The sequence below is a fragment of the Chinchilla lanigera genome, unplaced genomic scaffold (assembly GCF_000276665.1).
Source record: "Chinchilla lanigera isolate Chin_1 unplaced genomic scaffold, ChiLan1.0 scaffold00082, whole genome shotgun sequence".
In the NCBI taxonomy this organism is placed as follows: domain Eukaryota; kingdom Metazoa; phylum Chordata; class Mammalia; order Rodentia; family Chinchillidae; genus Chinchilla; species Chinchilla lanigera.
In genome coordinates, this window is record NW_004955483.1 from 529530 (window position 1) to 542999 (window position 13470).

The 13470-nt window shown below is 45.1% G+C and overlaps 1 protein-coding gene and 1 pseudogene across 1 annotated transcript in view; one reads left to right on the forward strand and one right to left on the reverse strand.

Annotated features, from left to right (window-relative positions):
• Positions 1-10: 10 nt before the first annotated feature.
• On the reverse strand, positions 11-5537 carry LOC102003345 (annotated as a pseudogene).
• Positions 5538-10610: 5073 nt separating this feature from the next.
• LOC102003656 (zinc finger protein 878-like) overlaps positions 10611-13470 on the forward strand; it is a 31731-nt gene continuing 28871 nt past the window's right edge. The window contains exon 1 of the mRNA XM_013503797.1: positions 10611-10653. The gene's annotated coding sequence lies outside the window, so the exon portion shown is untranslated. The remainder of the gene's footprint in view (positions 10654-13470) is intronic.

The following is a 13470-nucleotide window of genomic DNA, read 5'->3' on the forward strand; positions in this document are numbered from 1 at the left end:
AGTAGAAATATTAATACTCTTCATCGTCTTCTCCCCTAAGCAGTATGTCTTCCAACCTCCTCATAATCCTTCTCGAGGGCAGCCAGGTCCTCCCGGGCCTCAGAAAACTCCCCTTCCTCCATGCCCTCACCCACATACCAGTGAACAAAGGCATGCTTGGCATACATCGGATCAAATTGGTGGTTCAGGCGCCCCAGGCCTCAGCGATGGCTGTGGTGTTGCTCAGCAGGCACACAGCCTGCTGTACCTTGGCCAGGTCTCTACCAGGGACCACGGTGGGAGGCTGGTAATTAATGCCAACCTTGAAGCCAGGGATCACCAGCCCACAAAATGGATGCTGTGCTTGGCCTTAATGGTGGCAATGGCAGCACTGACACCTTTGGGGACCACTTCACCACGGTACAACAGGCAGCAAGCCATGTATTTACCATGGCGAGGGTCACATTTCACCATCTGGTTGGCTGGCTCAAAGCAGGCATTGGTCATCTCTGCTACAGAAAACTGTTCGTGGTAGGCTTTCTCCGCGGAGATGACAGGGGCATATGCGGTCAGAGGGAAGTGGATGCGGGGATAGGGCACCAGGTTGGTCTGGAATTCTGTCAGATCAACATTCAGGGCTCCATCAAATCTGAGGGAAGCGGTGATGGAAGACACAACCTGGCTAACAAGGCGATTCAGGTGAGGGAAGGAGGGGCGCGGGATATCGAGATTTCTACAGCAGATGTCATAGATAGCCTCGTTGTCCACCAGGAAAGCACAATTGCAGTGCTCCATGGTGGTGTGGGTGGTGAGGATGGAGTTGTAGGGCTCTACAACTGCGGAGGACAAGCGAGGGGCTGGGTAGATTGGGAACTCCAGCTTGGATTTCTTGCCATATTCAACAGAGAGATGCTCCATCAGCAGGGAGGTGAACTCAGAGCAAGTGCCGCCGCCAAAACTGTGAAAAACCAGGAAGCCCTGCAGATTTTTACAATGTTCAGTCTGTAAAAGAAGAGTTGATTTTAGTGTTGAGATATCTGATGAAAGCTTCAGTAGACTTGTAATAGGTGTGACATTTAGACAAGCTGATTTTCCTACAGAGTTCTACCAGACCTCACATCCTTGGAGTTTTCTATTATTCAACTGGGCTATCTGGCTAACCAACTGCTACTCAAGAGATAACTTTTTATTATTGTTCTGTGGCAGAATCTTGCTATTTAGTCTAGGCTGGGTTCAAACTCACAGCAATCATGTGCCTCATCTCCCAAGTGCTGGGATACAGGCATGCGCCACCATGCCCAGCTCAAAGGATGAATTTTGACCTTTAAATTCTAAGTACCTGGTGACAACCCTGTCTTCTCAAAGGTGCTTAGAGATTCATCAATACTCTGTATTGATCCCTCAGTGTACCTATCCTGTGGATCCACATTCAGTGACCATGAGACTCACATGAAGGGCAGACCCCATGTCTACCACTGCATCCCTTTAGGGTCCTGGGAATGCACTCATAACCCCAAGAATGAGTTCAATTTTTCTGACACTCAATGATTTCCCCCTCTGAACCCTAGATGGCTTTCACTGTATTTGCCCCTAAAAGCAGGTCCCTGATTTCCAAGTCAGTGCTTGCTGCTGAAGCTTGATTTGCCAGTGTAAGTACCATTAACCCAGTTTCCTGGGAAGCCTGTGATAAACATCTGAGGAAAGTATGAGGCCAAGAATGGCAAAGCCATTCTTTTCAGAACACACCAGTTGTGCCTGGGCTCAGGGTGCAATTCTCCTGACAAGCTGCTCTACCCAGACCTTCACACTTGATTTTTGGTTAATTACTTACAAGCTGCCCAATGCATAGGGAGCAGGTCACCGGATTGCCAAGCTCGTAATCAAAATGATCCAAACACCACATTTACCAACCATCCTGATGGGAAAGAAGTTGCCTGAAACTCTTCTGCCACAGAGCCAGCTCACTGCCCTGATAAAAGCCCAGCAACTGCTGCTCTGTAACTGCACCTCAAAACATCAAAATTTCAATGGCTGATACCCTCTTCCGTCCTAAAGAAGGTCCTGACTCCTTTTCCACACTCAGCTTTGTTGGAGGTCTCTGCTTTCTGACTTAGCAGCTTGTATATAGTTACACTGGTTCCTTGGAGTCTGCACTTTTTTTTCCTGGTGGGCTGAGCGCCTTGCCCATGCCAGAAAGTGCTACCTCTGAGCTCAACCCAGCTCTGAACTTTATTAACGTGGGGCACGGGCCCAGACTGTTAAAAACTGAGTGATCAATCAGCTACCACATAGGAGTAGCCACTTACTCAATGTAATTAAAATGACCTCAAAGTGTTGAAGTCTCACCTGGAAGCAAGGAGGCTTAATGGTCTTAAATGTTATGAAATTTTTACAGATTCTCTGTTCTCATTTTGACACCAGGTAAACTGCCCTCACTGAAGGAATGAGCACAACTGCCCAAGGCAGCACAAGTATGAGCCCTTTGTGGCAGTTGTCCCATAACCAGGACCATCTGATTTACAGGCCACTTAGTGTAGAGACCATCCAGCCTGTCATTTTAGTTACAAGGAATGATTCTCATAGTTTGGTCAGCCATGGTGGTACATGCCTGTAATCCCAGCACTTGGGAGCTTGAGGCAAGAGGATCATGAGTTCAAGGTCAGCTTGGACTACAAGATGAGATCCTGTCTCAACAAGCAAAAACAAAATGCTGGAAGAGAAAACTCTAACCCCAATTTAAAATGTTAAAAGTGCTGTGCTTACCAGTTTCCTAACTCGCTCTGAGACCAGGTCAATGATATCCCTACCAACAGTATAGTGCCCATGGGCATAGTTATTGGCAGCATCTTCCGTGCCTGTGATGAGCTGCTTGGGATGGAAGAGTTGGCGGTAGGTACCAGTGCGCACTTCATCTGGAAGAGGACAGACCCAAGGCCCATTACTAAAAACCTGCAGGGGCCTACTCAAGCCTGGGGCGTCAACAGAGCCCTCAGGCCACACTCAAGTCCCAGCACCCTGGCAAATACCATGGTACACAAACCAATGACTGTGGGTTCTAAGTCCACAAACGTTGTCCTGGGCACACGTTTCCTGGCACTCGTCTCACTAAAGAAAGTGCTGAAGGAGTCATCTCCACTCACAGTGGTGTTGTCACTTAGCATCTGGCCATCTGGCTGGATGCCATGTTCCAGGCAGTAGAGCTCCCAGCAGGCATTGCCAATCTGGACACCAGCTTGGCCATCGTGGATGGAGATGCACTCATGCTGTGGGAGGAAGAAAGAAAAAGGTCAGTATGATGCATCAGATAAGTAATGTCATACCCAGACAACTAACTAGCCTTCAAAGACAGATAACCACTTTCTAGAGGCCACTCTTGTCCCAGGATTATCACAAGTGAAATTCTTTGTAGAAGCTGGGTATAGCTCACACATGCCCATAATTCCAGCTACTCTCGAGGCTGAGGAAGGAGGATCACAAATTCAAGGCCAGCTGAAGAATTTTGTGAGACTGTCTCAAAAAATAAAAAGGCTGAGGATGTAGCTCACTGACAGAATACCTCTTGGATCTGACCCACAGTACTGGCTGAAGTGAAATCTTCACTGAAGACATAATTTGGAAAGACACACTTTGAAAGACCAGATATACTGGTGAACTTCCATGCACAGCAGAACCCTTGCTTTGTAGCCCCAGATCAACTTCAGGTTTCTGCAGTTTAGAATGGAACAAGCTGTCTTATTAGCAACACAATTCCAATTTCCCCCAGCTCCTAGGAAACACGCCTGCTGACTCCTTAAACTAATATAAAATTCTCCCTTCCAGGGCTGAGTCATTCTTTGTGTGACTGTGTAATTCCTGAATACATTCTGGTACCTCTTTAATGCTATTCTTTACAAGAGCTTCTTCCTTTGTCTTGAGAACCAGTTTAAACCAGCAACTCTAGCCATGACTTATGGGGAAAATGCGAGACAAGCAGCAGTTAGCTGTAGTTTCAAAAGTATGGTCAGAGCAGGCTTTCAACCCAGTGAAAGAATCTTGCTACTTTAAAGAATCAAATCTTGAGGAAGAACGTTCTTTCTTCATTTTTTTTGTATGTGTTTTTTAAGACAGTGTCTTGCTAAGTAGTTCAGACTGGCCTTGAACACACTATGTAGCTCAAGCTGACCTCAAATTCACAGTGATCCTCCTATCTCAGCCTCCCAGGAGTAATGGAATTACAGGCCATTTCTGGCCACCATCAAACCTTGGAGGGATGGTATGTTAATAAAGGTGAAAAGGATTACCAAGATTTAACTGTAATAGTTTAAGAAATTAGCTGCTTCACAGAAAAATGTACATTTATCTCCAGTACTGTAGATTTTTCATCTCAGTAGTGGGCCTTGAATCCAGAAACTGTACTGAGCTTTATCCCCAGCGGCTTTTCTTTTTTGAAACTGGTTCTTGTCTCACTAGGTTGCTACGTTCGTTGCCCAGACTGGGTTTGAATTTGTGATCCTCCTGCTTCAGCCTCCTGCATAGCTGGGATTACAGGTATGTACTATCATGCTAGGCTACTGTAGAATACTTGAAATTCCACAATTGCAAAGATATAACAGGTGTAGGGAATACTTGTTTTCCTTTTATTTATAAACATGGCCACATTAACTTAGGTCCTCAGAAACAGGCCAAAAGATTGCCGTGTGAGACTCAGCACGTTGCCTAGCATGTGAAAATCCCCGGGTTCAAATCCCAAAGCCACGTTGGAGACTGGCCAAGAACTTTTAAAAAACTTCCATAAATATTATTATTTTCCCCAAATAGTATTTTCAAGTCGTTTTTGAGAGAGGGCTTTGCTAGCTAGGCTTTGAACTTGGTATGCAGTGCAGGCTGGCCTCAAATTCACAATTGTCCAGGCTAAGTCTCTGGAGCACTAGGATTATAGGCAGGCATCACCACACCTTTTCTGTTTAAATTTATTTTTTTTTTATTTTTATTTTTTTTTAGGCAGGGTCTCACTGTGTAGCCCAGGCTGGCCTCTAATTCTCAGGGATCCTCCTGCCTCAGGCCTGGAGTTACAGGCCTGTGTCATCACACCCAGCTAGGTTTTGAGTTTTTAAAAGCTTAGCCAATAAGAAACCAATTCAAGAACATTTTGCCAGGTGATATGGCACATGCCTATAATCCAAAATGCTGGCAAAGCTGAGGGTGGGGGACCACAAGTCCAAACCCTACACGGGGAGCATAGCAAGTAGTGAAAGCCCCTACTCAAAAAGTAAAAGAAAAAATGAAAATTGAACAACAGCTCCATTCTTGAAGGTCCTAGTTTCATGACCCATTGTTTACTACCTCTGATTAATGATCATCACCTCTACACATATGCTTCCCATGAAACAATTGAGGTTCCTGACTACATTCGCAACTCAGGACTTCCTGTGACTATTAGCCCTGCTCTCAGGCTGTGGAGAACAGAAGCTGTTTGACCTAGAGAGTCCTTTACTATTTACTGTTGCCTCAGGTTTATCTTTATCTGAACTCTGGAAACTACAAGCACAGAAACTGGCAAGAACCAGCCCTCTGTCCATGATGGACCCAGGTTAAGTCCAAGCAAACACAGTATTGTATCTGAGAAGAGTTGCGAACCACCTCGTTACCAGAAATCTTAGCCACACATGGTGGTAAGTGCCAGGAATTCAAGCCCTTGGGTGGTTCAGGCAGGAAGATCACCAGTTCAAGGCCAGCATATAAACATATATCAAGATCCCGTCTGAAAACACCCAAAAACCCCAAGCCAACAATCTGTTCTCTTTTTCCTCAGGTCTTGGCCTCACACTCACAGGCTCTTCCTGCCTCAGCATCCCCAGTGCTGGGATTACAGGTGTGTACCACCACACCTGGTTTACAATCTTACCTTTTCTTTGTCTATCTGGGCAAGTCATTCCAGTACTCTGGGAGCCTGAGGCTGGGAAGAGTACAAATTCAAATCCAGCTTGGGCAATACAGTGACTGAGAGACACCACACCAGGCTATTTCCTGTCTTAAAACGCACCAAAGTCATTAGGGTTAGTCCTCTACTCTCAAGGGTCACAGGGGAGGGTGGTGGAGCCGATGTAAGGCACAAATAAGGCAGTCTCATTTTGATTGAACGTGTAGCAACTCTCCTTGAAAATCACCCACAGAACCCGTGCTTTCCTATAAACAGCTGTGCTGCTTTACTCTCCTGCCCTTTCAACAGCCCTGTTTCTGAATGCTTTTACCAGGTCAGTCTTTTGGGTCTTGCCTGGTGAGTCAAAGCAATTTGCTCCAGGCACATATGCTTTCAGTAACTGTCCTCAGCCTCTGAAAACTCCTGTCAGCTGTTCACTGTGTCCTTTACCAAAAAGATACTCTTTTAAAACACAGGATACAAGAATACTTGTTTAAAATGACTACATTGAGAGAGACTTTCAATAGGTGTTGTCTTAGTTGTTTCCAATACCTCTGGGAAGATATATAGAAAATGCTCATCTGTGTAATTTTTTTCAGGAGTGCTGGGGATCAAACTCAGGGCCTTGTCCATTGTAGGCAAGTGCTCAATCAATGAACTACACTTGCAACCCCAATTTTTTTCTTTTGAGACAGGGTCAATTTTTTTTCTTTTGAGACAGGGTCGCCCTATGTAGTTAAGGCTGTCTTGAACTCAGTTTTGTAGAACAGACTGGCTTTGAGGCATCATCCTGCCTCTGCCGTTCCAGTGCTGGGATACAAGTACCACCCCACCTGTCTTTAACTTGGTGCTTCTTGAAAGTTGAAGTAAAATATACTGGTAGTAACTAGTTTACTCTGGTTTTGCAAGAAAATATCCTTCTATGCGTTTGTTTCTGAAACCTGGTTTTAAGTAGAAAGCTTTAAGTTATAAACATCCTACTAAATTAACACTAGACAAACAGGATAAGGTAGGGACAGTCCATTCTTTCCTTCAAAGGAGGAGCTTGCCTTCTCCTCAGGTGGGTTGCCCAACTGGCAGTGCTCAGAGCCGGACACAGGGGACTCGGCAGGGAGTCACAGGGCACTGATGGCCCGCTCCGGAGGTGAGTACAGTCACTCATTGGGTCCTCTGCCTCCAGGTTGGCGGCTAAGGTAGCGGGTAGGTGAGGCCACTTAGACAAATGCAGGGAGCGATTTCAGTTTCTCCATGTCCTAGTGATAAATGTGAAAGCTCCCTGCCCCTCGCAGCACAGTGGTGGCCCGTGGGGCCAGTGCCCTCTCAGCGAGAGGCTTTTCACTGCCACTCAGGACAGTGCCCGTGTGGCGCTTTCCAGCTTGAAGCCGGATGGGTCAGGTGAACTCACCTTTCCAGGCTGGCAGCAGTGAGCCAGGAGGACCCGAGAGGGCCGGAGGTGTGGAGAGCCGTCTCCTGTCCCACCTGCTGCCTACGGGTCTCAACACCCCTGCCAATGCATCCTCTACCCGACCCCAGCACCCCGCGACCCCGCCACTAACCATGATGGGGACTTTGTAGGGGCCAGCAGCGTCACAAAAGAAAAGAACGGAGTAAGCAAGGATCTCCAACAAACACACCCCAAAGGAGTGGCGGGGAGCAAAGGAGTGAAGCGCTCTTCTGGCCTTTATATATCCGCCCTGCTGTGTGTAGGGGCGCTCCACTGCGTGCTGCAACCATAGCCCCGCCCACAGGGAGGGGCGGGCAGTGGTGATTGGTGGGTTCAAAAGTTCAACGCAAACTCAACTCCACTGTCCCGAGAGGACACCACTGCATCCAGGTGAGCAAAGCCCTAGCAAAGTCACATGGCAGGTGAAGGGGGCGAGGGCCGTGCCCCGGGGAAAGCTCCACCCGCCCCGCTCTCCACTCTTCCAAGATGGTCAACTCTCAGGAGGAAGGCCGCAACCAAGGATCTGGTTCTATTGGGGCTGCAGGTGCAGGTGTGGGTGCAGGTGCATGCAGCTGAGGCACCCAGAGAGTCCTGCTTCCCATTCTAGGGCTTAATGATCACCCAGGTGCTTTACACCTGCATTCTCACTTTTTGGTTGTCTTTCTTTATGTGTCTTCCTATCTCGTCTTTCTTATTAGTAAGTGAAATTGATTTTTCAATTTATTCATAACAGCTGACATTTTCTTTTTTATTTTAATGTAATACAAGTAGGTATTAGTGAAATATTAAAAAGCATTCGTCTTTCTTGAGAAAATAAAATGTCATAGCAAAACAATTAGAGGATAACAATAGTTAATACAGTGTTGGCCCTTGTTGCAGATAAGAGAACAGTGGAAGACACTTTGCATCCAGGAGTTCGGAAGGCAGATTTTTTACTCATAATGCCGGCAGGCCCAGGAAAACTGAGTTTTCCAATCATCGGCCCAGAGTCAGGATTGAGTTCAGTTTAACAATGATTTGCAAACGAGAAGTACAAAACTGATAACAGGTTATTACATGACTGGTTACATGGAATACAAGAATTTCATCACACATTGTCAGGCAGGACCGTATCATTTGGGGAAGGATGGAAGGGTGTGCATGCGGTGCGAGCAGAGTTAAAAGTGTCCTTGATCTGGCCAGTCTTTCCCACAACACGACGAGGCCTTCACTCGTGCTGGAGTCAATGCGTATCTTCTTAATTAAAGGGAACTCAGTCAGCTTGACCTGTCAAGTTGATGGATAACAGCTGGGACCAGACGGCAAGGTTTTTAGCTGAATTTAGTATACTACCTACAGACCAGGCTGTAGGTACCTATGGTCATGGCCTCTAATTAATTTCTAACTCTTGCTATAATGTGCCTACAAGTCTGCTATTCTGTAAGTACCCTTACACCATAATCCTAAAAGGATGGCCAAATCTTACTCAGAGTACAAGTCAGACAAAAAACTCTTACAAAGGAAGAAACATAGGCCCGTTGTGGAGTTTTATTACACATGCCTGTAATCCCAGCATTTGGGAGGCTGAGGCAGCAGGATCATTGTGAGTTCAAGGCCGGTCTGGGCTACAAAGTAAGGTCAAGGCCAACCTGCACTACATAGTGAGACCTTGTCTCAAAAAGACAAAAAACACAAACAAAAACATAATGGTATAAAACGTGCTTTTCAATGAACTAAGAGAAACTAGTAGTATAAATGAAACAAATTAGGGTGTATGTTAAAATATTTTTGAAAAAATGGACTAGATAAATTGGGATTATTTGACTTTTCCCTACTTCCTATTTCTCTATCTTTTGGTTTGATTATATATATATAGTTTCTCACATAAGAGAAATTTTGTGATTGTTTTTCTCTTGAGACAGGCTCTTAAAATCTTGTCCAGGCTGGTCTCCAACTCCTGACTCAAGCAATCTTCCAAGTACTGGGTAGTAGGGCTCAAGGCATGTGCCACTGGCCTGGCAGCTCTCATTTTTTGATTGCTTACAGAGCAGAGTAGTTGGCTTTTCACACTACATTACATTTCATCCACATCACAAGCCTTATTTGCTATTGTCCCCATTTTACAGATGGCAAAATCAGACCTCAGGAGAATGAAACCAGTTGAAGGTCTGGCAGTGGAAAATGGGGCTGAAGTTAGATATCAACGGTGACTGCGCCTCAGCACTACCTTGTTCTTCCTCATACTAAATATGCTGCTGGGGCTGGGGATTTAGCTCAGCGGCAAAAAGCGCCTGCCTGGCAAGCGCAAGGTCGTGAGTTCGGTTCCAGGTACCAGAGAAAAACCAAAAAAAAAAAAAAAAAAAATATGCTGCTGACCAGACCCACACAAGTTCATTTTCAAAACCATTATTTCAAGCAGGATTTTACAGCTCCTTTAGGTCCCTGCAAGTCCTGAGGCCTTTGAGAGCCAGTGTTGGGTTCAGAAACACCAGGGACAGGACCCGAGTGACTTTTTGTTTCTGTGCACTTTCAGCCTGTCATCTTAGCTCTTAAATTCCTTAAACCATCTCTGAGACAGAGTTTATGCAAATATGAGAGAACAAAAGCTGTTGTTCTACAGGATAGAAGTTACAGGACTTTCCCTGGAAGTGGGAAAGGCAAAGTGAAAGCAGAAATGGGTTTGGATACAGAACAGGCAGAACTCAGGACACCTGACAGCCCACAAGAACTGGGCTCTGTGGAAATACGTGGATGTGGGCTTGCTTTTCCAGTCTGATCCGTATTTCATTCATCAACAACACATATTGTGAGGCAGGGTATTTTGAAATTTGGAATAACTAGCATTGTAATCTCTTAATTTTTTGTTGTTTTTTTTTATTATTTTAAAGAGTAAAAGAAGGATAATGTAGTAATAGGGGGGCTTACGGAATTACAGACAAAGTGGTAGGAAATTATCAATGGTTGTTGTTTTATTTTTTATTTTTTTTGGTTTTTCTCTGGTACCGGGAACCGAACTCAGGACCTTGTGCTTGCCAGGCAGGCGCTTTTGCCGCTGAGCTAAATCCCCAGCCCGGTTTTTGTTTTATATATTGTTATCTACAAGATAGTTTCTCAGGAAAACAAATAGAGAAATAATAGTGAGTTACAGACAAAAGTGGTAGGAGATTATCAATGGTTGTTCTACTATACTTTGGTATCTTCAAAGTGGTTTCTAATGTGTTCTTGTTTTGTTTGTGTGAGGCAGGGTCTCACTGATGAGTTTAGGCTCATCATGAACTCACTATGTAGCTCAGGCTGGCTGTGAACATACAGTGATCCTCCTACCTCAACCTCTGGAGTGCTGAGCTTACAGGTATGCCTCACCCTGCCTGGCAGCAATGTCTTAAATATTTTAGCCTTAGTAGAATTTTGCAGCCTTTTCATTTATTCTACATATATATATTTAACACAGTATCTAGGCGATCGGGAAATACATATGTGAGCAAAACTGACAGATCTTCCTCATAGAGAGTATATCCTAGAGGGCCATGAGGTGGCACAACAAACAAGTTTTAAATGTAAATTAGTACAGCCTATTGTTGTGGCCTAAGCTCCTGTACTATACCCCCATATACCAGTCTAAAAATAAAAATAGAAAAAAAATTAAAATGGAGTCACTCATACTAAAGTGCTTCATCACCAAAATAAAATCAAGGTATTGTTTGACCTTCTGAGAATGCAAAACAGATTAAAAAAAAAAAAAAGCAAACTTGCAAAATGCGCCACACTCACTTGGCAAAATAATGAAGTTCCCTCTGCTTTAGTCCTTACAGAAAGTAATGATGTTAACCAATCACTTCCTTTTCTAGTGTTCTGTCTTCCTGTCCTTGCCTTCTGAAGAAGGTAACTTTGAAATGGCCCACCTGCTTTCTGTTCTTTGTTTCTGCTGTCTTCATCCTCCCTCCCCCGACCCTATAAAATCAGCCTCATCTTCTCAACCTATCAGAGCACTTACTCTGCACGTGGTGGTACACACCTGTATTCCCAGCATTCGGGGAGACTGAGGCAGGAGGATCTCAAGTTTGAGCGCAGCCTGGGCAATTTAGTGATTTAGTGAAACCCTGTCTCTAAAGAGCATAAAAAGGGTTGGGAATGTAGCTCAATGTGCAGGCCCTAGGTTCAACCCACAGTATGGGGGTGGATCTCTTATTGTAGAATCACACAGCCAATTAAGGTTTTTAAGCATTTGTTATAATTCCTTCTTTTGAGGCAATGAATTCAACACATAAGTACATTAGTTTATTTGTTGGAAAGTTAAGAGTGCTACAGAAAGATATAGCCAGGCTGGTAACACACACCTGTAATCCCAGAACTCTGGGAGGCTGAGGCAGGAGGATCATCAGTACTTCAGGGTCAGCCTTGGCTACATTGTGAGTTCAAGGCCAGCCTGAACTAAGCAGTGAGACCCTGTCTCAAAACCAGATAAAACGAAACAGGGCAAGGGAGTTAGCTCAGCGGCCCCGCACCTGCCTGGCAAGTACAAGGTCCTGAGTTTGATGCCCAGTACCAAAAAAACAAGAAAAATATGGAACAAAGTAAAGCTGAATGAGTATTCAGGGAAGGCTTGCAGGCAGGGTTAACTTTAATGTGAGATTTGGACAAAAGGTTGAAAGTCTTAATAAGGGTTAAGGGGCGGTGGTCAACCTAGGAGAAGAGGAGCCCCAGAACAGCGAGCAACTAAAGCAAACGCCCACCCCTAAACAACCCCCCCCCACAAGAGTGAGCCTCTGCTGTTGCTGACAGGAAGGAGGAAGAGAAGGCCAAGAGGCTGCTAAAGATGAATTAACTGTGGTAGAGACTTACCTGGCACGACTTGGGTTCAACAGCAGCAACACACGCACATTGTATGATGAAGTTGGACAGGAAGCCAGATTTTCTGAGTACTGCAGATTGAAATCAGGGCCTTTACACTGAGTTACATCTCCAGCCCCAACTCCTTCTTTTGAGACAGGATTGTAAATTGCTAATTTGCCCAGGCTGGGCTCAAATTTGCGGTCCTCCTGCCTCAGCCTCCTAGAGTTCCTGAATTACAGGCTTGCACCACCACATGTCGCTGGAAGCCAGATTTCACAGCTCCTTTTAAGTTACTGCACGTCCTGTGGCTCTTACTCCCATGTTGGGAGCCAGTGCAGACTTCAGAAGGAGAAATGATGTGACCTGGTTAACTTTATAAAAAGCTCACTTGTTCGTTTACTGAGAATATATTACAGAAAGGCACAGGTGATAGTCACTGCAGTAATTGATTTGAAAGACGATGAATACTCAGGCCAGAGTAGTAGCAAGGAGGTAGAAAAACTGGTTGGAATTGGACACACACTGAAGATAAAAACCCAAATTATTTCCTTAAGGTTTTCCTACAAATCTAAAGCACATCTTAAAGAAAGAGGATCACTCTTTGAAGTTTTTACCCTGGGTAAGAGATGGATTTGCCACTGATACATGCAAAAGGTCAGAATGGGGTTGGTGTAGAGAGGAGATGGCATCAAGGAAATGGCATTTCTGGTCCTTTCTTCTTGGCCCCTCCTCCCTGAGTAGGTCTTCCTCCCAGTTTGGCATCTGTCTACCAAGACCTGAGGCTGCTCTTGTTCCTTCCTTACGCCCAGGGAGCTGCTTCTCAGAATTCTTGCTGCACTTGCCCCTTAACTGCTGGTATTCCCTAGGCTTTAGTCATGAGCTTGCTTTTTATAGTGCAAATACTCTCTGTAGAGTACATATGTCCCGTATCAGCATTCGCTGGAGAAACAGATTTAATATTATATGTATGATATGTAAAGGATTTACTAAGTATGCTTACGGTGTCTTCCTGCAGAGTCGGGGGTGGCAGACTGCAAAAGAGCCACCTGTGAGCTGGCTGGTGAGCTCTAGGATGAAGTCAAATGTGAAAGACCTGGAGCTCCCTGCAGAGTATGGTGGGATTCCCTGTAAGGAAAGCTAAAGGGTGTGCACTGGAAGTGTGGAGTCTGTGCTAGAACCCTGAAAAAACTGGAGACTCTGGGATCATTATATTACTGAACTGGATATGCATATATCCCCTTATTTAACCGCTAAAGCTAAGCCAGGTTTTTTTTATTCAAGCTTCTCCTGACCAACTTATGAAGCCCAGGATAACAGGGCCAGAGCCTATAAAAAG